This window comes from Peromyscus maniculatus, chromosome 21 (genome assembly GCF_049852395.1).
Source record: "Peromyscus maniculatus bairdii isolate BWxNUB_F1_BW_parent chromosome 21, HU_Pman_BW_mat_3.1, whole genome shotgun sequence".
Classification (NCBI taxonomy): Eukaryota; Metazoa; Chordata; class Mammalia; order Rodentia; family Cricetidae; genus Peromyscus; species Peromyscus maniculatus.
This window is the reverse complement of record NC_134872.1, coordinates 48,266,819-48,294,660: the sequence shown is the minus strand read 5'-3', so window position 1 is coordinate 48,294,660 and position 27,842 is coordinate 48,266,819. Positions and strand designations below refer to the sequence as shown.

The following is a 27,842-nucleotide window of genomic DNA, read 5'->3' as shown; positions in this document are numbered from 1 at the left end:
TGTAACTCCAGTCCCAGGAGATCTGATATCCTCTCTGGCCTCTCTGGGCACCAGGGATGTGCATGGTGCACACACATACATGCACATAAAATAAATGAAATTGTAAAACTTAATAAAAATAACTCCAGTTGTTTAACTTCAGAACAGAAAAATTACTCCTAGAGCAATCCGCCAAAGCCGACTGGGTCTAAGACATTCTCTTTGGTTATGAATTGGCTGCATTTCCATTTTCATTCAGTTCTGATCTGTCCCTGAGATAGGCAAAGAACCCACGTGGCCTCAGAAATGAACTTTCTCTTTTGGAAAGGCAACACTCGGGACACTGACTCTTCCCCCTCCAAATCAAATGTGCAGCCAGCTGGGGGAGGAGCCCTTCTCCAGGCACACTGGATGGGTCCACGGGAAGTGGTGTCCCTTCTCAGGCAGGCTACTAGAACGTTCCCCACACTGCAAAGAGCCGAGGGGGCTGGAATTGGGGGGGAAGGGAGAGGAAACGTCCAGGTTGGTCGGGTGAAAGTTCCACAGAGCCCACTGAGGCTCCATTTGGGTTTGCATCCGTAAAGTGAGGGTGCTGACGGCGCTCAGGGCAGATTGTTATCCGCGTCTAGTAGTTAGCACACAGGAAGAGCGCCGTGACGGAGCTGGGGCAGCAACTCAGTGGTGAAGGTTTGCTGGGCCTGCATGAAGACCTGAGTTCAGATCCCAGCACCCACGTAAAAACCCGAGGTTGGTGCTGTGTGCCTGTGGTCCCCATCCTGGGGAGGTAAAGACATGAGGATCCCTGAGGTCTGGTGATCAGCTAATTTAGCTCAACTGGGAGCTCTAGGTTCCCTGGGAGACCCTGCCTCAAAAAGTAAAGTGAGGAGAGATTGTTGAAGATGCCTGGTCTTCACATGAATGTGTGTCCCATCCACAAGGACACACACACACACACACACACACACACACACACACACACAGTTAGTGGTTATCAGTGTTGAGGAGAGAGGCCCACAAACTGCTTAATCATTTTCATATGTCAGTAGCTCAGGTAACCATTGCCAATAGGGTCTGTTTGAGGCTAACAGGGTGGGGAGGGTAAGGTTGTGGCTGTCAGGGCAGGAAAAGGAGAACTACACACAGAGATTTAGAGAGGCGTCCGAGGGTCTCTCATGGTCGCCACTGGAAAGCTTGCTTTTACCTAGGGAAAATGGAGTGGGTGGTGTAGAGCATACAGAGACGTCTTGCTGTTGATTTGAACTTGGTACCATGTAAATGAATTATGTCTATTCAAAAGGAAAAGGAGGAGAAGAAAAAAAAAATTACATTTAAGAAAGTCTTACTATGGGGGTAAGTGCCCAGTACTGACAATCCAAATCTAAGGGCTTTGTCAGCAACTTTACATACTTTGTGTAGTAGTCTCTGGGCTCCAGTCTCCGGGGCCGCTGTGGACCGGTTAGGATGCCTTTTAGCTTGATTCCCTTAAAGACATCTGAGGTAATGTTTTAATATCAGTCCTCCTCCCTTTGACTCTCTCATTTTTAAAAATTTCATGTGCATGCATGATTGCCTCCATGTAGGTCTGTGTACCACATGTATGTGGTGCCACGGAGTCCAGAAGAGGGCGCCAGATCCCCTGGGACTGGAGTTACCAGTGCTTGGGGACCACTATGTGGTTGCTGGGAACTGAACCCAGGACCTCTGGAAGAGAAGCCAGTATTCTTAAGCCATGAGCCATCTCTCCAGCCTTTTGACTCTCATTTTAAAGAAATTCATATCAGAGTATGGTGACGCATGCCTTTAATCCCAGCACTTGGGAGTTTCAGGCCAGCCTGGGCTACATAGAGAGTTTCAGGCCTATATGGGCTACATAGTGAGATTCTTTCACCAACCAACCAACCAATGAACTAACCAACCAACCAACCAACCAACTAACCACAGATCGAATGTATAGTGTAATACAGACTGAATTTAATTGCAATCCTGTGCCATAGCCTTGTAGGGGAGGAGTATCTCACTCTGTACACTGCCTTTAGTCTATTCCCTGATCAAGACCAGTGAGATGGCTCAGGAAAGTGCCTTCCACCGCACCTGATGATGTGAGTTTGATCTCTGGACGCCAGGTGGTGGAAGATGAGACCCAATTGCTGACCAGTTGCCCTCTTACCTCCACGTTCCAACCAGACACCCATAAAATCGGTACAAGTGTTTAAAAAAAAGTTGATTTCACTGACTGTGGTCTTTCTATTATCTACGTCTTTATTGTTTTCCAATCATTTAGGACAAAGATAATTTTGCTTAAATAATTTCAGATTCTGGGAAGATAAGTTTCTAGAGTGTTTGGGGAGTGTGTGTGTGTGTGTGTGTGTGTGTGTGTGTGTGTGTGTGTGTGTGGCCGGACTCCATGAAAACAAACAAGAACTTGTTGCACTATTTTAAGGCTTGTAAATATTAACTCGTTTAAGCCTTCACCATGTCATTTTATTGCAGGTACCACCATTCCAGAGAGAGGTTGCTCGGAGCCGGGCTGGGCTGACTATTGAGCGATACTGCCTCTCTGCTCCCGGTGAGAAGCGAATCCCCAGGCTTTGCAGACTGTGGTCTGGGAGCCCCTGCACACCTGGGTCGTAAATGTCTGTATGTGACCTGGGGCCAGTTAACTTACTCTGCGGCGGCGGGGGACTCCTTATCAGTTCGGGTTTCTTATCTGCTCCAGGGAGGAGCTTTTGTTTTGAAACCTCGTCTCCCGGTGGTGCATGGGTGTGTGCCCTGGGGTTTGGAGGTGAGGGCGCTCAGGTTTGCAGGTAGGGCAGGGCGCTGCTTTCTCCAGGGTCTCTTGAGGAAACCGATAGTTCGGAAGGTTTGATCCAAGCCAACTCCCTCAGGGGACATCAGGCCCGGGGCTGTGGTGGCTCTCAAGCTTGGCAAAGGGCCTCCTCCCTTAGGGCCGAGTTTAGAGACAGTCAGGCTGCCAGAAGGTCTAGAGAAAGACCCGCCAACCCCGGGGAGTTAGAGACCAAGGTCTAACTTCTGAGAGGCTTCTGGAGATAGGGACAGTGGACTGGAACATCGAACGTCCAACAAGGTCTAGAAACCAGGTGGGCGAATGCTTAGGAGGCCCCTGCTCTAGAATAAAGCGGTGACGAGGCAGAAGGAAGAGAGGGCTGCGGAGGAGAAATCCCCGGGGAAGATGGGGGTGGGGGCGGGGCGTTTGCTTCAGAACCTGCTTTATTCTGAGAGCGGCGGGAGGGACTTGCAGGTTTAAAGGGCAGTGAGCTGGGGTGTGGGACTCCAGGGCGGCAGTCCTGATCGGAGGGGACTGAGAAAGTAAGGGTGAGCACGCCATGCTCCCTGCAACCCCACCCCCACCCCCACCCCGGACTTCATCTGCTCAGTTGAAAGGACGGGGCATGGACCAGAGGCTCACTGAGCTAAACAGACCCGAGTCCCTTTCTGTTTCTTTCAGGAGACCTCTCTGGTTCAGGTGTTTCAGAATTTACAGGGTTAGACGAGAGGGCTCTCCAGTGCTGAAGATGGAGAACCGTTACCCCTCCAAACACACCCACACACGCACGCACGCGCACACTTGCACGCGCGCACACACACCACCTCGCTGCTTTTGGCAGCGGCCTCTTCAACCCATGACCTCATGCTTTAAGCTCCCATATAGTCTTTCTCCCGCCCTGTCCACACCCGGAGCCCGAGTGGGGGTGGAGTGGCTGGGGGACAGTGGCTTATCTCGTGCCAGATTTGGGGAGAAAGGGGCACAACTATCCACACTGCGGAGGGAAAAGATGGTGTAACTTTTCCTCGTGGAAAAAGAAAGAAAGAGAGAGAAAGACGAAAGAAAGAAAGAAAGAAAGAAAGAAAGAAAGAAAGAAAGAAAGAAAGAAAGAAAGAAAGAAAGAAAGAAAGAAAACAAAACAAAACACCACTCGTCCTGGGGATCCTCGGACACCGATGCCCAGCTCTCCACGCGAGGTGGCTGGTTTAGTTGAACTAGCTTTGGTGCACGTTTCCACAGACCAGAAAAGAAGCAGGGAGATGATGGCTGGAGATGCCGGGATTTGGGGCTAGGGTCGTGGCACCTGGTCTGACCTGCAGCCCCGGGACGAGGTCTTGTTCGGGTCCATTCTCATCTCCGAGACCAGCGACCCCCAAGGGAGGTTCGAACCCTTGGCTAGCCCGCCAGCCGGCGCCCTGCCCCCTTGCTCGCAGCTGCTCTCGGTTTGGGTGCAGCGGTTTTCCCCCGCAGAGCAGGAGGAGGAGACAAGCCCAAGGAGGGGGAGCGACTCCAGGGCTCGGGTTTCTGCAGCCAATGCGGAGCAGCCCCGGGCGGCCCTCCGGCGGCGGGCCCTCCTCCCCGGCACCACGTTCCACAGTCATGGCGCACGGCGAGGGGCGGACGCAGGGCCGCACCCGCGCCCCCTCCTCTCCTCCCTCCCTCCTGCCCGCCTCTCTCCTAGGCAACATCCCTCCCAGGCCGGGCTGAGATGGAGACTTCTCCCCGCCCCCATGGGGCAAAGGATGGAGGCGCGAGCTTCTCCAGAGCCCGCAGATCCCTTCCTGGGAGCACCCCAGGCCCTACAGAGACCGAGATGCGGTGGTGGTGAGGGTTCGAGGCACAGCCCCTTCCTGCAGCCCGCCTGGACCTTGGCATCTTTGTAAATCCTTAAATAAACAACAACAAAAATCTCCCAACCCGAGTCGTTAGATTTGCAACGCGCCTTTTACAATAACCGCGACGGCGACGCAGGAAGCAATCCTGCAACCGGTCCGGGGTGGGAAGACGGCAGCTTCCCGGCCACCAAGCTGCTCTCTCACCCCTCCCACCCCAAAGGGGGCTCGATTCCCCCACCCCCTCCCCGGATCTGAGACTTTGCTGCACTCCGGGGACTGACAGGTCCTCAGCTCGTGGTCCCATCCTCTTGCGTCCAGAGACTCGCCAGCTTACAAAAGGTGCAGGCTCACGCATACACAACGCAGAGCGCGGAAGAAAAAAAAAAAAAGTCGACCGTGCACCGGCCAGGGGAAGGCTGCGAACAATGCACCCGGCGGCCCGCGCCAGCCGGAGCGCGGCGCCCCGGGGGACAGGGGCGGCGGGCGGGGGCCGCAGCGGAGAACCCGCCGCGCTGGACACCTTACTTCCTGCTTCCCCGCCCGCCGCCAGCCCCAGCTCTGCGGAGGGATATCTCTCCCCTCCTCTGTCCCTCTCCCTCCCTTTACCCGCCTGTCTGCCCCCCTTTTTTTGACCCCCCCCCCCTCTACCCCGCCTTTCTCCTTTTGCAAGAAAATAATTTGACAGTCGATTTGCTGACAGGGGAGGAATTTGCATCCTGGATTTAAAAAAAAAAAAAAAAAGGCCGAGAGGAGCTTAGGAACGGTTGCTAGGGGTGGGTAATGGGTGAAAGGGGGTGGGTTGGGGTGCTGGGGAGCGGATCCGGAGGGCTCGGGGAGGGGGCCATGCAAAAAGGTAAGGCCAGGTTAGCGCTGCTCGGCCCTGAGTGGGCTGCGGCCGGGGGAGGGGCGAGAGATACATATGTATTTCTGTCTCCCCAGCACACCCCCTTCCCTCTAAGCGATGGCTGAGAGGCGGTGCATGCAGATGGGGAGTAAGTTTCCTGGAGGGGAGGAGGGTGGATGCACGCGCGCTGCCGGGCGCTGCAAATTTCCACCGGGGAGGGAGAGAGTGGCTGGATGCGGAGAGTTTGGAGTTGGAGGGCAGGGAAGGGAGCAGGGCCTGGGGGCGGGGGGGAAAGGGGGGTGCTGGTGGATGCTATATCTAGGAGTAAGTTTCCAAGAACGAGAGAGCCTGCACGCTTGCTTGCTAGCTAGTAAGTTTCTGGCTGGGGAGGGCGCTTAGGGAGGAGAAAGGGGGGGTGTGCATGTATATAGAAGGGGGGAGGGGGGAGCAGATTTCCTGCGGGGAGGCTGAATGCATATGGAGAGGAGATTTCCTGGAGGGAGGGTTGAGGCGTAGACCGGACCGAGTAAGTTTCTTGCTGGGGTGGTGGCTGGAGGTGGTGAGTTGGTGCTTTGGAAAACCCTGAGCTTCCCACCCGGGACTCGGGAGGAGGGGGGCGTGCTGTGGGAAGGAGGGGCGAGGGGCCAGGTTCCCTGTTTGGAGAGAGGGGCTTGCATCTGGGGAGTATGTTTCCTGGCGGAGCGATATTTGTTTACAGGCTGAGGGCAGTACTGTAAATGAGTAGCTGCGAGAAGGCGGCTGACATAAATTAATATTGAAATTACTCCATCAGCTCGGCTCGCCCCCCATTTCACCCCCCAAGTGGAGACTGGTCGTCTCGTCGGATTGCCCAGGCACTTGTTGCAGAAACAGCCAAGGTAGGCGAGAAGCTTATTAAGTTTCATTTAAAAAATTTAGTTGGGGGGGATGCTCCGTAAGAAGATGGGGGTGGGGTGCGGAGTGAAGCCTGCGGGGGACAGAGAAAGACAAGTCTCCCGCGGCCTCTTTACTTCAGTACGTTAGCAGGGCGCTTTCCCTGCTAGCCTTCTTCCCGGTTCCCTCTCCCGGCTCACAGCATCCCAGCAAAGGGGGAGGGGGGAGGTGGGCGGCGTAACTGGCAAACCCCAGCTTACGGGGTGACGGTGGTGGGTTTGAAATTGAAGGTTGGTATATTATAAAGCCTTCATTCTTCCAGCCAAGAAACCGCAGGACCCTAGGGATGTGTCTTTTGGGGTTTTTGACATGATGCATATGTGTATATATGTGAGTCTGCGGGCTCTGTGGGGGCTGGGTAGTCCCCAGAAGTAAGTGTGGCCACCCAGGTGGGAGAAGTGGGTCTGAAGGCAGACTTGCCCCCTCCCTCCCCAACTTCAGTTCGGGAGTCTGGGAAGTTACTGCTGGCGGAGAAGCAGAAATTACACAGCAAACCACCGTTTCCCTCACGGAGGCAGGCAGCCTCTGGCCCGCACTGGCCTGGAGCATGTGAGCCTTCCATCCTCGGGTTCAAGAAGAGAATGCCTTTGGCTTCCCTGGGCCTTCCACTGCCCGGGTGGAATCAGCTTGCTGTCAAACTTTCCCCAGACAAACGTTGCTTTGGCAAGTAAAGGGTTGTGTTGTAGTGACTGTTGGGTCTTTCACGGCCCTGGACTGTCTGGTGAAATGTGTGGAAGTCATGCTTAGGAGAAATGACCAGTCCAGATATGGCCCCAGACTTCAGCAGAGCATGCCCGGGAGAGGCAGGCTTGTTGGTCTTTTCCTGGGGCAATAGAGGTGATTTTTTTTTTTTTTTTCAAGAAATGAGTTTTAAGTTGTCCCACTCAGCGCGGTCTCCTGCATCGTTCGTACTTCTCATGCAGGGAGTTCTGTGAAGTCTGTTCTGTGGCCCCTAGGACATGATGCTGGAGATCCAGCACTCAGCTGGTTAAGGCGCTGTCTCTGCCTTGCCTTGCCTGCCTTCTTGGCGCCCAGCCTGCTGGTTCCTGCAGATACTTTTTCTTCCATAGGTGCTGGTGCTGGGTGCTGGGAGTTGAACTTGGCCAGGATAATTTGAGCACTGAGGGGGGGCCTGTGGGTCTGGCCAGAAACTGGTTAGAGTGTTAAGGAATAACCAACCACACTGGGGTTAACTGAAGTCAGGTAAGCCTTCCCTAGTTATGTAAACAGGTTTTGATTCTAGCAGGGGGAAAAATGGGTTAAAACACCCCCCACCATGTTACTGATAGACAGCACCCCCCCCCAACATCAGATTTCAGGATTGAGGGTTTGATATTTGGCAGTTTGAGAGTGGAGTTAGTTAGAAATATTAGTGCTACCTATCACATGTTCCCAACTAGGCATTAGCTAAACAAATTAGCTCTTATCTCTAATCCGTGAGTCTGATTGGTGTGTGTGCTGGGAGAGTAAATAAGAATTCCTCATGTGTGTTTATTCCAGGGTGGAATTATTTACATGTCTAACCTGGAAGCCAAGAGCCCAAGAGCAGTCATTCAGTTTGGTGTTTTTTTTTTTTTTTTTTTTTCTCTTAACATTTATGGGATTTATTTTATTGTCTTGCTTTGGCCATTAATCAAGTCACAGTACCCCCTCCCCCCCAATTCAACTGAGAATGTTCTCCTGGTAATAAAGGTTTGAAGGCCTAAGAATCGTAATTCATTCTTTTTAAAATATTGTGACGATTGTCAGGATTTGATTTACAGGAATTGATACTAGGAGTGACACACCCCTTTGGGCCCCGCCCTTTCAGGCACGTCCATTTCCGCCAACTGATTGTTTAGAAGCCAGCTTGGGAGAGAGGGAGAGGGAGAGAGAGAGAGAGAGAGGAGAGAGAGAGAGAGAGAGAGAGAGAGAGAGAGAGAGAGAGAGAGAGAGAGAGAGAGAGCGCCTTTGCCTTATGCATTATAAGCATGGAGAAGATTAATTTTGCAGGTTCCAGAGTGAATGTGGGTCTTTTCACAGCTTGGTAAGCAGGCGTCCACATGGCAGGCATGTGTTAATACCAGAGAGCGTTTACACGAGCCTACTGTGAAAACAGTCACTCTGTGAACTGTGCAGAAAGCCCTCTGTTAACTGGCTTGGGCCTGTGGTTTTTGTCGAGTTCAGAGTTTGAATTATAGAGAGGGGACAGGCTGTCGTGTCCTGTGCTGCTTACATAAATGTGTGGGCAGGAAAACAAAGCTTATTTAGAATTTTCTTTTCCTTCCTTGATGGATAGGTTGATCTTAAGGACACAAAGTGTTGGTTTTTTGGGGGGCAGGGGGAATGCATAGAACAATGCTCCATGAAGTTGGTGGGCTAAGAAGTGCTGAAATTGCCTTGCATTTAGAAGTTGGTTCGAGTCTGTGGCCATTTGTAAAGTGGCAGAACTTCTAAGGGGGCTGAATGCTCAAGACAGGGGCAAAGCGTCTCTGAAGAGACAAATGGATAGGGCCCCAATTTCCAGCTGTTTCTGCATTAAGGGGGTTATTGTTATTAATATTTTTAAAAGGCTAGATCTTTGGGTTCCGGCTTTAAGCTGGTGTTATGTAGAGTGAGGACCCAGAGCTCTTGACAGTGTCTTCCTGGGCCAACGGCCAAATTGCTTCATGGACTCAGGGTGAGCTGATTAACTTCTGGTTTTTGTCTTCTCATGGAGAAATGGATTTGAACGTTGGCATTCCACAAAGGCCCTGGAGCAGCCGGGCAACCATGCCATCACATGCAAGCCATCTCTTAGGAGGGCCTGGCACCCTTGTGGGTTCATTCATTCATTTGTTTTACAGATTTACTTTTAAAATTATTTTAAATTGTGTATATGTGCATGAGTCTGCATGTGGTATGTGCACATGAGTGCCAATACCTGCGGAGGCCAGGGGTGTCCTGTCCCCTGGAGCTGGAGTTACAGGCAGCGGTGAATCCTGTTGGGTGCTAGAATCAAACTCAGATTGTCTGGAAGAGAAGTAGGTACTCTTAAGTACTGAGCCACCTCTCCAACCCTGTTTTTTTTTTTTTAAAAAAAAAAAAATAAAAAAATATATATATATATATATATATATATATATATATGTATGTATTTTTAAATCCTAATTATATGTGCTAATGGAGAGGGAGCTTGTACTTTCAGGCACCCAAAATAATTTCAGTTCATTGGAGTTTTCCCTCCAGCCAGCTGGCTGCATGATCCGATGTTTAGTCAGACTTACGGTTAAGGAAGCTGTTGTTCCTCAGCAGCAGGTAGCCGTGGGCAGGAGAAGGAGACTCAGAAGCCCAGTGTGGCCTTGCCTACTTAAGTGTGAAGAAGTCACGTGTGGGATGTTGCGATTTGTCTGAGCAGTGATGGGGTTCATACTCATGATGTGTGGTCATTTCCAGGTGCTTTCTGTCACCATGGGCATTTGGGGAGAAAGCTCTTGATGTTTTTACTGACTTCAGGTGCTGACACACACAAAACACGAGGACCCAGACAGGTGCTCTCCACCCCAGGGTGCATAAGAGGTTGTTCTGTCCCAAGGGCAGTGGACCTCTCTTGGTTCTGAACTCCGAAAACTGTGTGGCTGATCAGGGAAGAGGGCTACCATCTTCAGGCGTCTTGTGGGCCAGCTATATTTTTAGATTTTCATAGTGGAGGGGAACTGATGATACTAAAATGGAGTTGAGATTTTTTTTTTTTTCTAGGAAAGGGACTAAAACCAGCCAGATTGCAGTTACTGGCATGCTTTTTAGGGTGCTGTGTGTGTGTGCACTTGTGTGTGCTCACGTGTGTGTGCGAGCAGGTGTGTACATGAGCAAGCCAGAGGTTGGTAGTAGATGTGTGTCTTCCTCAGTTGCTCTGTATGTGTGTGTGTACCACTGCGTGTGGAGGTCAGAGATCACTTTGTGGGCATAGGCCCTCTGCCTCCACTTTGTGGGTTCTGGGGATCAAACTTAGCTCGTCAGGCTTGGTGGCATGTGCCCTTACCTAGTCAGCCCTCTCTGGCCCTCTTCACTTTAATTTTTGAGACATAATTTCTCACTGAATCTGGAGCTCATTAATTCAGTGGCTGGCCAGTGAGCTCCAGGAATCCTCCATCTTCGTGTCTCCGCCTCCCTAGTGCGGGGTTACAGCCATGTAACCCGCCAGCATGCTCCTTTTTTTTTTTTTAGGTAGGTGCTGGAGATCTGAACTCAGGTCCTCCTCATACCACTTTACCCACTGAGCCATCTCCCCGAGCCCTGCATTTTTAATAACTATGTGAGCTGCTCCATGATTATTTGAGGAAATCCCTTTTGAGTTAAAGGACAGACACAACTAAAAAAAAAAAAAAAAAAAAAAAAAAAAAAACAACTCTGTGATGTTTTCTAAGAATTTCAAATTCTCAGAGTAGCTGCTTACCGTAATTTGGACTGAGGAAATGAATATTTGGGTTCGTTCGTTCGTTCGTTCGTTCGTTCGTTCGTTCGTTCGTTCGTTTGTTTCCTTATAGAGGACAATAAGCTAGGAGTAGTGTGGGCAGGCTGGGCTGCTGACATTGGAAACATATTTAAGGAAGAAGAGGAAAACACCTTCAGGTCTAAATGGCTGTGAAAATTTTGGGGGTCACATAACAGTGGTAACATTTTTTAAATTATTATTTCTGCCTTGAGAAGCCTTGGTTTTCATTTATACATTTAGTAGTTACTTATTCTTTTTTTAAAGATCTATCTATTTTTATGTGCATGAGCATCTTGCCTTCATGTGTATCTGTGTATCTTGTGCATGCCTGGTGCCCTCAGTGGCCAGAAGAGGGCATTGGATTCCCTGGAACTGGAGTTATGGGTGGTTGTGAGCTGCCGTGTGGGGGCTGGAATTGAACCTGGGTCCTCTGCAAGAGCGACCAGTGCTCATAACTGCTGAGCCATTGTTCCAGCCCCAGGGAACTTATTATTTATTGAGGACACATTGTTTGCTGGGAATCTTAGTGATTGCAAGGCATGATTCTCTCTCTGCCCACACCCCTTGACCCCCTGGCTGTCTGTGGTGGACATGGCCGGAGGTGAGTGCTGCCAACTGTGATAAATGCTCTGGTCAAGTAGCTGCCTGGGCAGAAGACCTGAAGCAGCCTCCTTGAGGAGCGGGTGGGAGAAGACAGTGGCCAGGAGGAGGAGAGCCCGTGTGGGCCAACCTGAGATTTGCAGGAAATGAGGCGAGGTTGTGGACTGGGCTGGGGGGTGGGGTGGGGAAGGAGAAGGGCAGTTTGCGATGGCCACTCAGAACCCTGTGGGCCTTGGATTTCTCTCTCTTATTTTTAGTGCGAAACTTAAATAAAGCTTTACACATGCCTTACACATGCTAGGCAGGTGCTGTACCACTGAGCTAAATCACTATCCCCCCCATTTTAAATAGATTTTTTTTAAAATTTGTGTGTTTGTGTGTGTGTGTGTGTTTGTGTGTGTGTGTCGGGGGGGGGGGGAGGAGAGTCTGTGTAGACTGTATAGACTCTGTGACTGGTCTGTCTGTGTAGACTGTGTAGACTGTCTGTGACTGGTCTGTCTGTCTGTGCAGACTGTGACTGGTCTGTCTGTTTGTGTAGACTGTGACTGGTCTGTCTGTCTGTGCAGACTGTGTAGACTGTCTGTGACTGGTCTGTCTGTCTGTGCAGACTGTCTGTGACTGGTCTGTCTGTGTAGACTGTCTGTGACTGGTCTGTCTGTCTGTGCAGACTGTGACTGGTCTGTCTGTCTGTGTAGACTGTGACTGGTCTGTCTGTCTGTGCAGACTGTGTAGACTGTCTGTGACTGGTCTGTCTGTCTGTGCAGACTGTCTGTGACTGGTCTGTCTGTGTAGACTGTGACTGGTCTGTCTGTCTGTATAGACTGACTGTGACTGGTCTTGAACTCACTGCCTTGCCCAAGTTGGCCTTGAACTTTGAATCTTCTTGCCTTAGACTCTGAATAGCTGGGATTACAAGGGCTGTAGCCCTGGTCCATGCTTAAATATTTAGATTTTGATTTTAGATTACATTTGAAAATTGTGTATGTGTGTGTGTATGTTTCTCTTTCCATGATGTGAGTCCAGGGAATTGAACTCAGGTTGTTGGGCTTGGCCGCAACTTCCTTTTCTCACTGAGCCATCTTGCCTGCCCAAAGTTTTGGATTTTCTTTTTTTGCAATGTACTGAGCGGGAAATGGTACACCACCTTACCTTACAGTTAAGGGAGCTTGGCATTTCAAGGAAGATGGAGATTGGTTGCTGTGGAGGTGGGGACCACAGTAAAGAGGCAGAGTAGGCAAGACGAGGAGGTGCGTGCGGGATGCAGGTTGGAGGTGGAGCAGGCTGAGTAGCAGTTTGGCTTTGGTAGGTTGGACGGGATGTGGGCTAACTTTAGTTTCTGGTTTGTGTACTGGATAGAAGGTGTTATGTTTGCTGAAGTGGGAAGGCCTGGGAAGTGCGGTGCACACTCGGGTGTTTCCGGTCGAGCACCAGTGAGTTGCAGGTGACTGAGCTACTCCAGGTGGGCGTTAAGTCCGCAGTCTGATGTCGCCTCCAGTGTCAAAGGAGTGGAGCAGCCAGGCAAGAAATGAAAGGGCCCAGAGCCATATCTGGTGGCTAACTCCTGGAGACTGGCCAAGGCGCCTGGAGAGGGTGAATGGGTTGTATGGAGTGTGTATGTGAGTGTGTGAGAGAGCGTGTGAGAGTGTGTGTGAGTATGTGTGAGAGTGAGTGTGTGTTAGTCTGAGTGAGTGTGTGTGTGTGTGTGTGTGTGTGTGTGTGTGTGTGTGAGAGAGAGAGAGAGAGAGAGAGAGAGAGAGAGAGAGAGAGAGAGAGAGAGAGAGAGAGAGAGAGAGAGACTCATGAAGGGCCAGTGAGATGGTTGAGAGGAACCACATCGTGGAATGAGAGAATTGAACTGAGCCCCTAAAGTTGTCCGTTGGCCTCCACATGTACACCGTCACACGAGCTCACCCCCCAGCTCTGAGGGGGGAAAATGTAAAAAATGTTTGTGCCTATGAAGTTGCCAAGACCAGATTTGACAAAACGCAGCCTGTTGGTGACTTTGGGAAGAGTCAGGTTTGATGGATCTGGGATGGAGTAGGAGCAAGTTGGAGAGGACTGGATGGGAAGGGGGTGGCTTCACATGGCACACAGAGTCAACTTCTCGGCCAGATTTGTTCATGATGGAGAAGGGCAAGGAGATGGATGGGGCCTAGAGGACTCTGTGCATGAAGGGAAATGTTTTCGTTGGTTTGTTCCTGCTTTGAAAGGGATGATGTGTTTGTGTGCTGTTGGGAAAGATCTGTGGAGAGGTTTGACTTAGAGAAATGACGTCTGAAGGGGATGTCCAGCAAGTCTGAGGGGACGATCTGGCTTTGGCAGCGGGGAGTGGTGTCTCCTCCATCCTGTACTGAGAGTGCCGGAGTGAAGGTGTGGGTGGGCAGGCGGAGCTCTGTGAGGGCTGTGTACTCTGCTCCCCTTTCCTGTACCCCGGGCAGAGGCTGTGTTGCCCTTGGGAAGGGTCCAGGCTCAGAGCTTGACAGTGGCCAGATACTCTAAGGGTTAAAACTGCATCAGAAACTCCACTGCGTTTTTTTCTGACCAGTTGACTGCATTTCTGAACGGCACAGAGGAAAGGACAGGTTACCTTTGCTTAAGGAAGTCTTCAGTTAATTATTCGAGGCCTTTCATTCGATTTATTTGTCAACTATGACAAGAAAAAGACCTCTGAGATTTTTTTCAGCCCTGTGTTACGTGTTTTGAGATAAAAACAAACAAACCAACCAACAAAAAACCATACTCAACATTTGGTAGAGTACTTGCCTGGCTAGCGTGAAGCCCTGGGTTCAATCCCTACCACTGCATCAGCCAGGTGTGGTGGTACACACGCCTCAAATACGAGCCAGGGAGGTGCAGGCAGGGGACCCGAAGTCCGGGGTTGTTTCCTCACAAGGAGCCCCAGGTCAGTCTGGAATGCACAGGACCCTGTGTGCATGGGTGCCGCTGCCGCTCGTTTGTACTGCCTCATGCAAGCGTGTCTCAGTGTCACAGGCTGAGCCATCTGCGTGGCAGGTGGGTGGCTGAGGAGGGCCTTTAAAGATCTGAGGTGAGGTCCAGTTGTGTCCCCAGCTGTCTCACACTGCTGAGGGGAGGTCGATACCATCTGTCTCCCCGCCTCAGACAGCGCACAGGAAGTGTGGACTTTGAGAGGCTTCCCATCCAGACCACGGTGAGGTGGCCTGTCCGTCTGCAGCCTTCGTCTCCTCAGACCTGGAGCTGTGTCCTTAGCGCCCAAAGCATCTCCAGAAACTGTGCACGGCGTCTCCTTCCACTCCCTCTCCCACCGTGAAGCCACTTTCGGTTTGGGCTTTTGTTCTATCCTCTGGGTTGAGCCTGCTCTTGTGGCCCAAGGTCCGGCATTAGCAATGCTGGCTGAGAAATGCCAGGTTCAAACTCAGATCCTGTAGGCTGGTGTGATGAGACGGTCTACCCAAGGGGACAGGCAAATTTGGTTTGTTCCTCAGGGAACCCTGTGAATCCTTTGCAGGGGAATCTCCAAGGCTACCCAGGAAGGCTGGTTGTAGGCTCTAGATATGTGTGTGTGCGTATTTACATTTATTTACTTAATATGTGTAAGTACGTGTATAGCACGTGTATGTACATGTGTGCAACAACTTATGGGAGGGACTTGCTTGGTTTTCTTCTTCCATCACGTGAGTCCCAAGGACAGAACTCATTCAAGTCCTTCAGCCTGGCAGCAGGCTCCTGCAGCTGCTGAGCCCTCTCCCTGGCCCCCTGAGTCTTAGCAGTCTGTATTCTGTAATGTTAGTGCCACAGAGTTGAGTCTGGCATGAACAGGCCTTTAGCCTCGCTGCGTATACTGGAATGTCATTTCCAGTTTTAAAAATCCATCCTGCGTATGTGGAATACCGAGTGGAGTTCTGTTGTCTACCTTAGAGGGTGAGGCTCAAATTATTTATCTTAAAATTATTTTCATGATGAAAATTTTAACCACATCCAAAAGAAGATAGGCTGGCGTAGTAAACTCCTTTGATCTCACTGCCTCGAATCACCAGCAAGATTTCATCAGACCATGGATGACGTGACTTCCTGTATTTATGTGGGAAATGCTGAATTAGTGTCTTCCTGTATTTATGTAGGAAAGGCTGAAGCATCTTCCTGTATTTATGTGGGAAATACTGAAGCGACTTCCTGTATTTATGTGGAAATGCTGAATTAGTGTCTTCCTGTATTTATGTGGGAATGGCTGAAGCATTTTCCTATATTTATGTGGGAAATACTGAAGCATCTTCCTGTATTTATGTGGGAAATACTGAAGCATCTTCCTGTATTTATGTGGGAAATGCTGAAGCAACTTCCTGTATTTATGTAGGAAAGGCTGAAGCATCTTCCTGTATTTATGTGGGAAATACTGAAGCGACTTCCTGTATTTATGTGGAAATGCTGAATTAGTGTCTTCCTGTATTTATGTGGGAAATACTGAAGTATCTTCCTGTATTTATGTGGGAAATACTGAAGCATCTTCCTGTATTTATGTGGGAAATGCTGAAGTGACTTCCTGTATTTATGTAGGAAAGGCTGAAGCATCTTCCTGTATTTATGTGGGAAATACTGAAGCGACTTCCTGTATTTATGTAGAAATGCTGAGTTAGTGTCTTCCTGTATTTATGTGGGAAATACTGAAGCATCTTCCTGTATTTATGTGGGAAATGCTGAAGTGACTTCCTGTATTTATGTGGGAAATGCTGAAGCGACTTCCTGTATTTATGTGGGAAATGCATGTTGTTTGAAGCAGCAGGGCTCCAATACCAGTTTGATGTTACTGGAGAGAGGGAAATACTTGATGAAAAATGATAGCTCATGAGGAAGTGGATGACACTGACCTGGCGTTCACTTAGGATTTTGCAGTTCTGAATGTTTTTTTGGTGACAGCTGGACAGGTTGATTCATACCTGTAACTCCAGCATGGGCTGAGGCAGGAGGATCGTATTGAGTTTGAGGCCAGCGTGGGCAACATAGTATGACCCTATCTCAAAAAATCCAATGAAAATGAAGTAAAAAAGTTCAAAACACCCCTAAACAGCATCAACAAACAGCAGAGGAAAGTGAGGCATAAGAAATAAAACTGAGGGCTGGTTTAGTTAGTGGGACAGTGTATGTTCAGCAGGCTCCAGCCTGTGTTCAGTCCACAGCACCAGAGCTGAAAAGTGAAAGAAAAAAAAAAAAGGAAAAGAAGAGAAAAGTGACCGAGCCACACGTGGAGCTGGCAACCAGGGCTTGTTTGGTGTCCGAACGTGTATGGCCCACGCAGTTGATGTCTCAAGGCTGTGTGATACTCTATAAGAATGTGGTACAGACACAGCTAAGAAGGTGGTGTGAGTGTTAGGGTTCACCCCTCCAGGAATCCTAATCCTCCAAAGATATAAGCGTGTTTGAGCATCACATTTTTATTTCTTTTTAATATGAATGGGTGTTTTGCCTGTGTGTATGTCTGTGGACCACATGCTGTGCCCCTTGGAGGGCAGAAGAGGGTGTTGGATCCTCTGGAACTAGAGTTACAGATGATCGTGGGTGCCATGTGGGTGCTGGGAATTGAACCCAGGTCCTCTGCAAGATCTCCATTGCGCTTAACCACTGAGCCACCTCTCCAGCCCCGAACGTTACATTTTGAAAACTCAGATTGCGTGGCTCAACAGTTATTCTGGAGCACACAGCTTTTTGGTTTCTTGCATTGCAGTTAAGGCCCAAACTTGACTTTGACAATGTGGCAGCTAGTTCCCTCCATTGGGCTACGGGGAGAGGTCAGTGACCCATCACCCCCAGGTTCTGTGGCCTCTGGGCTCCGACTTTGGGACATAACAGGGTCCTGGACAATTTGAGAAACACTAATTCCCGGTGGGTGGTGGGTGGTGGGTGCGTTTGTTACAGCACAGCCCGTCAAGGACTCTTTGGTCTTTGGGGAATAGTCTCCAATCCAACCCTTTGGAAGTTGTTTTTTTCTTTTCTTAGAGAGGGAAAGAGATAAGAGTTAATATCCTAGGAAAACTGACTGTGCTCCGGTGTTCCCCTGAGGTTTAAACCGAAACTCGAGGTCCAGCGCTCTTGGCTGGCTTGCCTTTGCGGCTGCAACTAGGTTGGGGCTCAGCTAATCATGAGGAAGAACCCAGGGACCCCGGGACCTCTTGGATGGTTTTAGTTCCTTTAAGCCACTATGGGACCAAATGATCTCTTGTAAATACCCGTTTCTTAGGGGTCTGGAAGGCCCTGTGTGCCATACCTGGTCTTGGACGGGGCTGTGGAGGGGCCTGGAGGCCAAGGTCCTGGGGCCCTGCCGCACTTGCCTGGCAGGATTGATGGCACTGGTTTGAATTTGCCTTGTAGACTGGGAGTTTAGGGGGCAGAACTGGGTCACCTCTCGGCTCCGGGCCCCCACCTTCTAGCACACAGCCTGGCGTTGGTTAGTGCTGTATACATGCTTACGTAAGAATCAGATTTTTTTCCCCCGTTAATTTTTTTTTCCCCATCTCTGATTTTCTTCCCGTTGGTCGTTGATGTGGGGGGAACCCCAGGCCTCTGTGCTCCAGCGTTTTCAGCCTTTGAGGGAGAGCAGGCCGGAGCAGTAGGCCCTTCCCCTTGCCTTGCTGTGGCCTTGCAGCAGGGCTTCACTTGAGCCCTTGAATGCAAATACCATCCCTTCCCCCATCCCTTTTGATAAGTGACATTTTGTGAAATCAGTTATTCAAGGCCTTATCTATATTTCTGTCTGTGCTGGCTTGGTCAAAATAGGAACGAGGGAATATTAGATTTCTTTACCCGCCCCCTCCCTCCCCTTCCAGCAGCCCCGCCTAGGCTTTCTGATAGGGGAGGGGCGCAGCGTCCTTGAAGCAGAAAACCTTCCTGCAGAAAAATGTGGAGGGCTTGGACTTGCAGCGAAGGGCGCTTTTTAGCAGCTGTGATTTTTCCATTTTTCTCCCCCCTTTCCTCTCTGTTTTGATTAGTGGAACTCATTGTGCTGTGGGGTGGGGATTGTGTGGAGGGAGGAGGGGTGCCCAGGGGGCAGCATTTCCGGGGAGAGCTCCGAGTTGGGGAGGGGCGAGGGAGGGGAGGGTTTTTATTGAAAATATATGTCTACTTCGGCGATGATAAAGCAGCAGGCATGTAAAAATGCAACAGGGAAATCATTATTGCGGTAACGTAGGCCGGGCTTCGCTTTCTCATTAGCAGAGCCCAGCCCACGTGGAGGAGGGGGCGGCCGAGCTGCCGTGAGAGTTGGGGTATTCAATAACAGCAGAAACTCAGGGGATTCTCTCCACCTCCCCTCCGAGCCCCCTCCAGCTGCCTCTGCCTTTTCTTTTTCCGATGGCTTTGTAACCTTTTGGAAGCTGCTGGGTTGGGGTTTCATTGCTCCCTTCCTCGTCCCTGCCACCCCAAAATGCAGTGGGGATCGTGTAAATTTGAAATGAAAGAGAATTAAAATAAGTTTTCTCTTGGGAACAGAGGAGCATTTTGGCAGCACTTTGTGAGTAAGAGGTTGGATTTTTATCCCTTGCCTTCGTTCCAGAGAACAGGAGGACAGCCAGGACAGGGGCTCAGGAATTTGCATGTTCCCTGGGATGTCAGAATGGGGGGTTCAGGGCACTTTAATACTGGGGTGCTTACCGTGTGCTGGGCCTTGTGCAGATAGCTCAGTCATTTATACCCTCACTATTACAAGAGGCTGATGAGATGCTCACTTTCTTCCCCTTGGGGAAACCGAGGCATAGCCCACTACAGTAGCTTGCTTATAGACATGCGCATGCTAAGCGGTGGAGTGGTCGCCTAAGCCCTGGACTGACCCCCAAGACTGGATCCTGGGGGTCACTTGTTCTGAGCTGACTCATCAGATTCTAAGAACTGAGAAGAATCTGGAAACACCTGAGGCCGTCGGTCTTTTGAGAGTGCTCCCATGCCTACGAAGACACTTTCACTTTAGGGATCCCAGTGAGGGTCTCAGCTCCTGGCTAGAGAGAAGCTAATCAGTGCTCTCCCATCTCTACTTGTTCACCAAACGTTTGTCCAATTGTTACCAAGCACCAGCATTGTGCCGATGGCTGGAACCGTCCGGATGAATCTGAGAGACTCACGGTCTAGGGGAGGACTGTGGTGGGTAGAGAAACACACTGCCAGTTGCACCTGCCTGGAAATGGAGTAGTTAGGAGACGCTGTCTAGAGCAGCCATGGACAAGCCATCTCAGAGGCGGTATGTGGATGGGGTTGTGTGGAACCAGCAGGGGCTTGAGGTATAGACAGTGAGTAGGCTGGGCAGGTTACATGGTGACTGGGAGGCTGCATAGACCCGGCTTTGGGGAATACCCTGAGAGACTTCAAGGTTTATCTGCTCATCTAGGTCCTTTCAAACTACTCCAGCAAAAATACCCCACGCCCACTGGCTCAAACACTTATTTCTCTCAGTTCGAGGGTAGAGAGGCCAAGATCAATGTGCAGGCAGTCATTTATACCCTTATAAATATATATAAAAATCTGAATCTAGTAATAGCCTGTGCATGTCTGTCTTCTCTCTGGGTTCATTCATGGTGGGATGGAGGCTAGACTCTGTTCTTTTTGAAGTTCTTTTGTAACAAGAATCCCGTGCATGAGATTTTATTCTAACGACCTGATCACCCCCGCCCCCCATCAGAAGACCTTACCTCCCTGATGCCATCCCATTGGGGCTAAAATGTCAACCTGTGAATTTGGGGACAAAACATGCATTCCGTCCTTATTTTCCCTCACCTGCATTTTAATGCTCCAGGTCTGTATTGTCTGATACACCAGCCACCAGCTCTGCCTGGCTATTTACATTTAAATTCATTAAAAGTTGAATAAAGGTAACAATCCAGTTCCCCGGGTCCCCTAGCCCCAGGTCGAGTGCTGTGGAGCTGGTGGCTGTCCTCTCAGACAGCGGGGGACAGAACTTTTGGCCCTGGGCTGCAGTGGGGACTCAGCAGCCTCCATTTCCTGGAGGGCCTCCCTCCGCGTGGTGCAGACTCCTTCCCTGAAGGCTGGGTGTGCTTCCTGTCCATCTAGACCCAGCGGTGATCACTTCATGGGTCTCTCTCCCCTGTGGGACTCTCAGCTTCGTAAGGACACAGGCCATGTCTCGTCATTGTGCCCCAGAACTCAACTTGGGTCCTGGTACAAATGAAGTCTCAGTGCCAAGAGACAAGGGAGCCGGAGAAAAGGCGTAGAGGTTAAGAGCACGTGCTGCTGCTCTTGCTCAGGACCTGAGTTTGGTTCCTGGCACCCACATTGGATGGCTCACCAACCGCCTGTAACCCCAGCTCCACCAGAGGATCCGACACCCTCTTCCAGCCTCTGGACACCTACAATCAGGTGTACACACACAACTAAAATAAAGTAAATCCTTTTTTAAAAGGTGGAGATTAACCGGGTGACGGTGGCGCACATCTTTAGTCCTAGCACTCAGAAGGCAGAGCCAGGCGGATCTCTGTGAGTTTGAGGCCAGCCTGGGCTACAGAGTGAGTTCCAGGACAGGCACCAAAACTACACAGAGAAACCCTGTCTCCAAAAACAAAAACAAAGGTAGAGATTGGGCAGGGAAGACCAGGAGCTCTGTTAGGACGTTGCTCTTAGCCCTGTAGACCATATGGGAGTTAGCAAAGGAGTCCCGAGGGTGTGAGGAGCCAAGTCAGACTCATGGGTTTAGAAATGCGCTCTTGAGAGGTCTGTCGTGATGAGCATGTACAAAGAGGGAAGGTTTCTTTTCACTCACATTTTGTGTGTTTTTGCTGCTGGGCATTGAACCCAGGACCTTCTACACGCTGTTGAGTGTCCCGCCCATAAGCTGTATCCCCAGCCTGGCTCATATTTTGTGGGTTCAAGTTCATGATTGCCTGGCCCTGTGGTAAGACAGGGTATAGAGGTATAGCGGGGGTGGGGGTGGTGTGTGTGTGTGTGTGTGTGTGTGTGTGTGTGTGTGTGTGTGTGAAGCGAAGCCACTCCCTTCGTGGCCGGAGGCAAAAGAGACTGCTGCTCTCCTCCCCTGCACACTCCCAGAGACCAGAGATCTCCCACCAGGCCCCGTGTCTTCAGACACCCCTCCATCAGTGCCTCTGGGGAACAAGCCTTCAACAGGAGAGGCTTTGGAGGCGGGAAATGACGGACTGGAACTCCAGCAGGAGCTGAGCCTGCAGGCCACAGATGGGCAAGAGCTCAGGGCCTTGGCCACAGTAGGGGAGGAGGCGCGGGAAGGTGGCCTGGCCTCTGCCACTCTTCTCCATGGTGGCTTCTGAGAGATGCTGCTGATGGGGTGCTCCTTACCCCCTCCAGTACCCCACCCCCACCCCCACCGAGGCCCCAGTCTCTCTCTCTCTTGCTCTACGGGAGGCCCCTGTCCCCTACGGGTCCTTCTATGCTCAATTCATTCCTGCTTCCCCTCTGGGTGTGCCTCGATCGACCCCGCGATGGAGTGTGGGTATCGGGGAAGAAGGCAGGTGTTGGGCATTCAGCCATCCCCTCTTCAGCCTTACAGGGTCCTTCCCGAGGACACTTTCAGGGCTTGAATTTAAAAGCTTGTACACAGCGTCGAAAGCGAGTCTGAAAGGAAGAGACCCATCCAGGAGGCTCTTGGAACCAGTTAAGAGGAACCGGGATGCCAGAACACAGAGGCTGTATTGGCACTAGAGGGTCCTTTGCTTCTTCAGAAAGGCAAGGCAGCGTGCTTGGCCACATCAGCCTCACTTTGTGAGCGTTTGGGGACAGGACTCATTTGGAAATGTAAGAGCCGCTTGTAAGTTCACCTTGACCTCTGAGCATTTCTACGAGGAAGGCGGCATTATTCTACCCATTGCACAGATGGGGAAATGGGGACACAAAGGAGTTAAGAGGACTGCTGCAGATCTCATGGCTGGTAAACAGTAGGGCAGAGATTCAAATCAGGAACCCCAGGCTAGGTGGCTGTGAAAGCAATGCTTCCCCACTGGATTGCAGGGCCTCCCACAGCCTTAGGTCAGCGCGGATAAATTCTGGAATATGGTGGGTAGGGTGCCACACTGGCCCTCAAGAGCATTCTTGGGCAGTTTGGTGCCTCTGAGCCTCATTTTCCTCATCCTCCCACTTCCTGGATGAAATGTTCCTTATTGGTTGGTTTAGAGACAGGGTCTCCTATAGCCCAGGCGGGTCTAGAACTTACCCTGTGGATGAAGATGACCTTGAGCTTCTGGTCTCCCCCACCTCCCCAGTGCTAGGATTACAGGGGTGCCCGCCCCACCACAACCGGTTTATGTGGAGGTGGGGGTCAAGGCTAGGGTCTTGTGAATGTTAGCTGAGCCACACCCCCAGCTCCTGAAAGGGTTATTTGGAGAAGAAGATGACATAAAAGATGCAAAAAAAAAAAAAAAAAAAAAAAATGCTTTGGGAATTCTAAAGAACCTTCTCCTCTGCACCAAAATTTCCTGCAGTCACAAGGCTCTGTGAGTGTGGGCTGCGGGCCTGGTGTGTTCCAGAAAGTCTTTGACTCTGACCATGCTCGAGTCTGTCCTGATTGGGTCCACGTTAATTTGGGGAATCTTTGTCAAGGTTGGACGTGGGAAGGCCTTCAGCAGGAACTAGAGGACCTCACGTGACCTGGGGAGAGTCACCTCACCTTTGTCCACCTCTGTTCTCCCTGAAAGGTCACATCCGCCCTGGTGGGCTAGTTGACAGGTTAGCTCACGTCTCATTCCACGCACATGGAATCAGCATCGTGGGAGCCAGCCAGTGAAAGTGGCCTTGATAACCGAAATTCTCGGGTAAATCTAGACTGACCTCGGGCCCATCTTCCTCTTCTGCCCAGAATATTGTAATTAAGATTTATGATATGATGACATTTTACTTCTTTTCATGGTGTACCTGCTCCCCCCCCCCCCCCAACAGGATTTCTCTGTTGTAGCTCTGGCTGTCCTGGAACTTGCTCTGTAGACCAGGCTGGCCTCCTATTCAGAGATCATCAGCCTCTGCCCCCCAGAGTGCTGGGATTAAAGGTGTGTTCCACCATCCTTAATTCTTTATTGATTAGTTTAATTAAGATACAAAAGCTGCCCTGGTGGTGGTGGTTGGGCACGCCTTTAATCCCTGCACTCCGGAAGAAGAGGCAGGTGAATCTCTGAGTTCAAGGCCAGCCTGGTCTACAGAGAACTACAGCCAGGGCTACACAGAGACCCCCTGTCTTGAAAAACAAAAACAACAATAAAAATATTCATTTACTTCATGTTTGATTTGTGTATATGAATGTCTTTGCCTGCATGTATGTGTACCTCATATGTTGCTGGTGTCCATGGAGACTGGAAAGGGGAATCTAGATCCCCCGGAACTAGAGTTACAAATGGTTGTAAGTCCTCGGACATGGGTACGGGGAAACCCTGTGCTCTCCAGCCCTTTTGGATGGTGTTTTTAGAGGGGACCTTGCCATGTAGTCCAGGCTGCCTTGAATTCTCCAAGATTCAGCTGACTAAACCTCCTGGCATGTGGTTATGCCTGGCATGAACTATTAACTTTCTTTTTTACGTTTATTTATTTTGTGTGTGTGCATGTGGGGGGAGGTTTGCCTTGATGAATGAACGGAAGCCAAAGCCACTCCATTCGCTTCTTCTACCACATGGGATCAAACCCAGGTAGTCAGTCCTGGCTGTTAAGTGTGTTTACCTACTGAGCCACCTTGCCAGCCCTCTTAAAAAATTTTTTAAAAATGTATATGATGTATTTAACGTATGCAGTGTTTTCACTCCATTACCTTGCTAGCCCCTCGTATCCCTTCTGAACCTCTTTTGTGTCCCATCACGTCTCTTCCCTATTTCAGTGTGTGTGTGTGTGTGTGTGTGTGTGTGTGTGTGTGTGCGCGCGCGCCTCAATTTTTCTTTTTTGAGATTAAGCTTCCTTGGGCACTAACTAGGTGTACACATAACGTTCATGCTGGCAAAACACTCAGGTTAAAAAAAAATCTGGACCTAGAATGTGAGGTATTGCTGGGATTATTAACACAAGCATGTTAATCCATAGATGCCTCATTTAGAAATTGTACAAATTTAGAGTTTTCCATTTGCATGTGGTAGTAGGTATATAAATCAAGAGTAAATAGGTGGATATTTTATATATATGTATATATATATGGTATATATGATATGGTCTCTTGTTTTTAAGGCCAAAGAAGAGGATTCAAAGCTTTATTCAGTAATTGTTTTGTTTTGTTTTTTGTTGAATAATGTAAGGTTAGTGATAAATGAAATTAGTTCATGACCCTTTTTTGATTGTAGGTGTCTATAACTCACTCCTGTTGACTGTAGAGTTCGGAAATACTGATGGAGATGCGGCAGCAAAACAACCTGACTTTAATCCCTATGGGTTAGCATTTGTGTAAATTTTCTTTCAGCATTTCCAGGCAGATAATGCAGTCTGATGCTTAAGATTTTAAAATCTGGGACTGTATAGCTCAGTTGGTAGAGAGCTTCCCAGCATGCAGGAAGCCCTGAGTTCCTGGTGTGGAAGTTCAAGGTCATTCTCAGCTACCCATCAAGCTTCAGGCCAGCCTGGGATGCACGAAACCCTGCATTTAAAAAAATAAATAAATAGAAAGAAAGAAAGAGAAAGAGAAGGAGAGAGAGAGAGAGAGAACAAACCTCTTTAAAAGCTGGAGGCCAACCATATGGCCGATTTGTATGAATATGTATGTTTTTGGCAGCGCCCTGGTATCAGGCACGGAGAGCAAACACTCACTGAGCTACAGCCGAAGCTTGATTCCAGGCTCCTTCAGCCACTGGAAATAACAGTGACCTTTAGGGAGATGGATGGAGGAGATGCCCGTTAAACACCTGGCGTTATGTACCGCTGCCTGACGACCTGAGTTCAGCAAATAAATCCGGACAGACCTGGGCTACGCAGAATGTGGTTTGCTCGGTGCTCAGTACTTGTCTCCGAATTTTTTTTCTTAAATATTTAATATCTTTTCAGGTATACTTACTATGTACTGGTACAGTTTAGTCTTTTAGCTTACTTAGACTCTGATAACTAAAATATAACTTATTTATTGTTTCTAACTACTGTAAAAACTTTGATGAATATAAACATACATAAATCTTTGAACACATCTCAGATTTTTTTTTAAAGATAAGTTGCTAGAGAAAACTAAAAAGAGTGGGCATTTCTAAGTTGTTTTTTTTTTTTTTTTCTTTTTGTTTTGGTTTTTTTGAGACAGGGTTTCGTGTAGCCCAGGCTGGCTTCAAACTTACTATATAGTGGAAACTGGCTTTGAACTCCTGATCCTCGGGCCTCCACCTTTCAAGTGCTAGGATTACAGGAACATATCACCTCTCTCCCAGCCATTTGTTCATGTTTCTAGTTGATCTTTGGGGAGTTTTAATTTTCACCTGCACTGTGAGTTTGTGAGAACCCTCTAACTCCCTCAGCCTCAGCGAGATTGTTTATCAAGAAGTGGGAGGGGCCGGGCGGTGGTGGCACATTGCCTTTAATCCCAGCACTCGGATGCAGAGCCAGGCGGATATCTGTGAGTTCGAGGCCAGCCTGGTCTACAGAGCGAGTTCCAGGACAGACTCCAAAGCTACACGGAGAAACTCTGTCTCAACCCCCCCCCCCAAAAAAAAAAAGAAGTGAGAGGGCCTGGGTGCCTGGGAGGGAGGGGGAGGGCCTGGGTGCCTGGGAGGGAGGGGGAGGGCATGGGTGCCTGGGAGGGAGGGGGAGGGCCTGGGTGCCTGGGTAGAATGAGCTGCCTTCTATCACAGAGCACATGGCTTTCCTGGGGCTTGATTATTTTTTGTTTTTTGTTTTTTTCTTGTTTCAGGGAGAGGTTTACATTTCAGCTGTGTGGTGACCGCTACTTGCTACTGAACAAGATCTTTGAAATTTACTTGTAGGCTGTGTAGATGACTTAGATTGTTATTTTTAAAAATGATACTTTTTGCAGAGTTAGACTTTCCTCATGAGTTCATAGAATCCTCTTCTTTTGGGATGAAGATTTGAGGGACGTGGCTTCTCTGCTGCTAGTGTGGATGGGGGAGCTTCCTTGCTGGCCAGGGTGCAGCTGTGTGGGGTACCTGGTCCACCTCAATAGGCTAACATCATTCTTTAAAAAAAAGATGCATTTTAAAAATTGTGTGTGTGTGTGTGTGTGTGTGTGTGTGTGTGTGTGCGCGCGCGCATTGGAAATGTACATGTGAGTGATCACTGACTTATTTTCATCTTATATGTATGAGTGTTTTGCTTGCATTTATGTGTGCTACATGTATGTAGTGCTCTTGCAGGCCAGAAGAAGGCATTGGATCTCCAGTCCCCTGGAGCTGGAGTTGCAGGTGGTTGTGAGCTGCCATGAAGGTGCTGGGAACCAAACTTGGGTCCTCTGCAAGAGCAGCCAGTGCTGTGAACATGAACCATCTCTCAGCCGCGTCCCCAACATCATTCTTGACTCATAAGAGTTAGTGTTATTAATACCTAATAGTCTGGACCAGTTTTCAAAGAATGTGTTTTCTTTCTTTCTCTTTTTTTACTTTTATAAGAAAATAAAAATTACAGTCACTCTTTGTAGCGTAAGAAATATTATATTTATTTTATATGAAATGAAGTATTGAAAAAATATTTTCATCAACATGCTGGAGAGCACAGAGATAATAAAAACTGGTCACTACTCTGTTAGAGAAGGAGACTCCAGTGATAACCATGACATGGCTCCTCCTGGTGTGTTTTTAGTAATAGTTATTATGTTACCATACGTTTGCATGGTTGAATGCTTTGTATGCATTTAGGTTTTTGCATCTTTTGCTTTAGAATTCATCTTGTGTTCATGCTATAAGTACTTGGTGGCCGGTGAGATGTCGCAGTAGGTAAGGTCTTGTTCCCCAAGCCCGGTGACCTGAGTTCAAGCCCCCAGAATCCAGGGAAAGGTGGAAAGAAAGAACTGACCCCACCAGGTTGTCCTCTGACCTCCACATGCCCACGATAGCCCACCTCCTCCCCATTCCTTGCATACATGTAGATGTTTTAAACATTTTCTGTGCTGTGTGAGTTCCTAGTATTTGAGTTTCTCCCCAGATGTTAAGACATTGCTCTAATAGTAATAATTTAGACAAATCTATATATTAATTTAAAAAGATTTATTACTTTTATTCATGTATGTGTGTGTGCCTATGTGAGTTTATGTGTACAATATTATGTGCATGCCTGGTGCTCTCAGAGGGCTTCCGAATCCCTGGAGTTGGTGTTACAGACAGTTGTGAGCTACCTTATGTGGGTGCCGGGAACTGAACCTGGGTCCTCTGGAAGAATAGTAAGCTCTCTTAACTGCTGAACCGTCTCTCCAGCCCCGACATAGTAACTTTTTGATGTGCATTTCTCTCTTAGTTTCATTTTTTTTCTGTCTGGAGGACAGTGCGTGCGTGCGTGCGTGCGAGCGTGTGTGTTTCGTTTGGT

The 27,842-nt window shown here is 49.4% G+C and overlaps 1 protein-coding gene across 16 annotated transcripts in view; it reads left to right on the top strand.

Moving 5' to 3' along the window:
• The first annotated feature begins 5,243 nt into the window (after positions 1-5,243).
• Positions 5,244-27,842, top strand: part of Trerf1 (transcriptional regulating factor 1) — a 223,077-nt gene continuing 200,478 nt past the window's right edge. For 11 of the 16 annotated variants that reach the window (XM_042266730.2, XM_076557706.1, XM_042266728.2 and 8 more), the window contains exons 1-2: positions 5,244-5,372; positions 6,237-6,321. The gene's annotated coding sequence lies outside the window, so the exon portion shown is untranslated. Of the gene's footprint in view, positions 5,373-5,395; positions 5,453-5,675; positions 5,814-5,902; positions 5,970-6,236; positions 6,322-27,842 lie in introns of those variants that run through there. The other 5 variants (XM_076557703.1, XM_076557707.1, XM_076557708.1 and 2 more) reach the window with 4 other exon arrangements.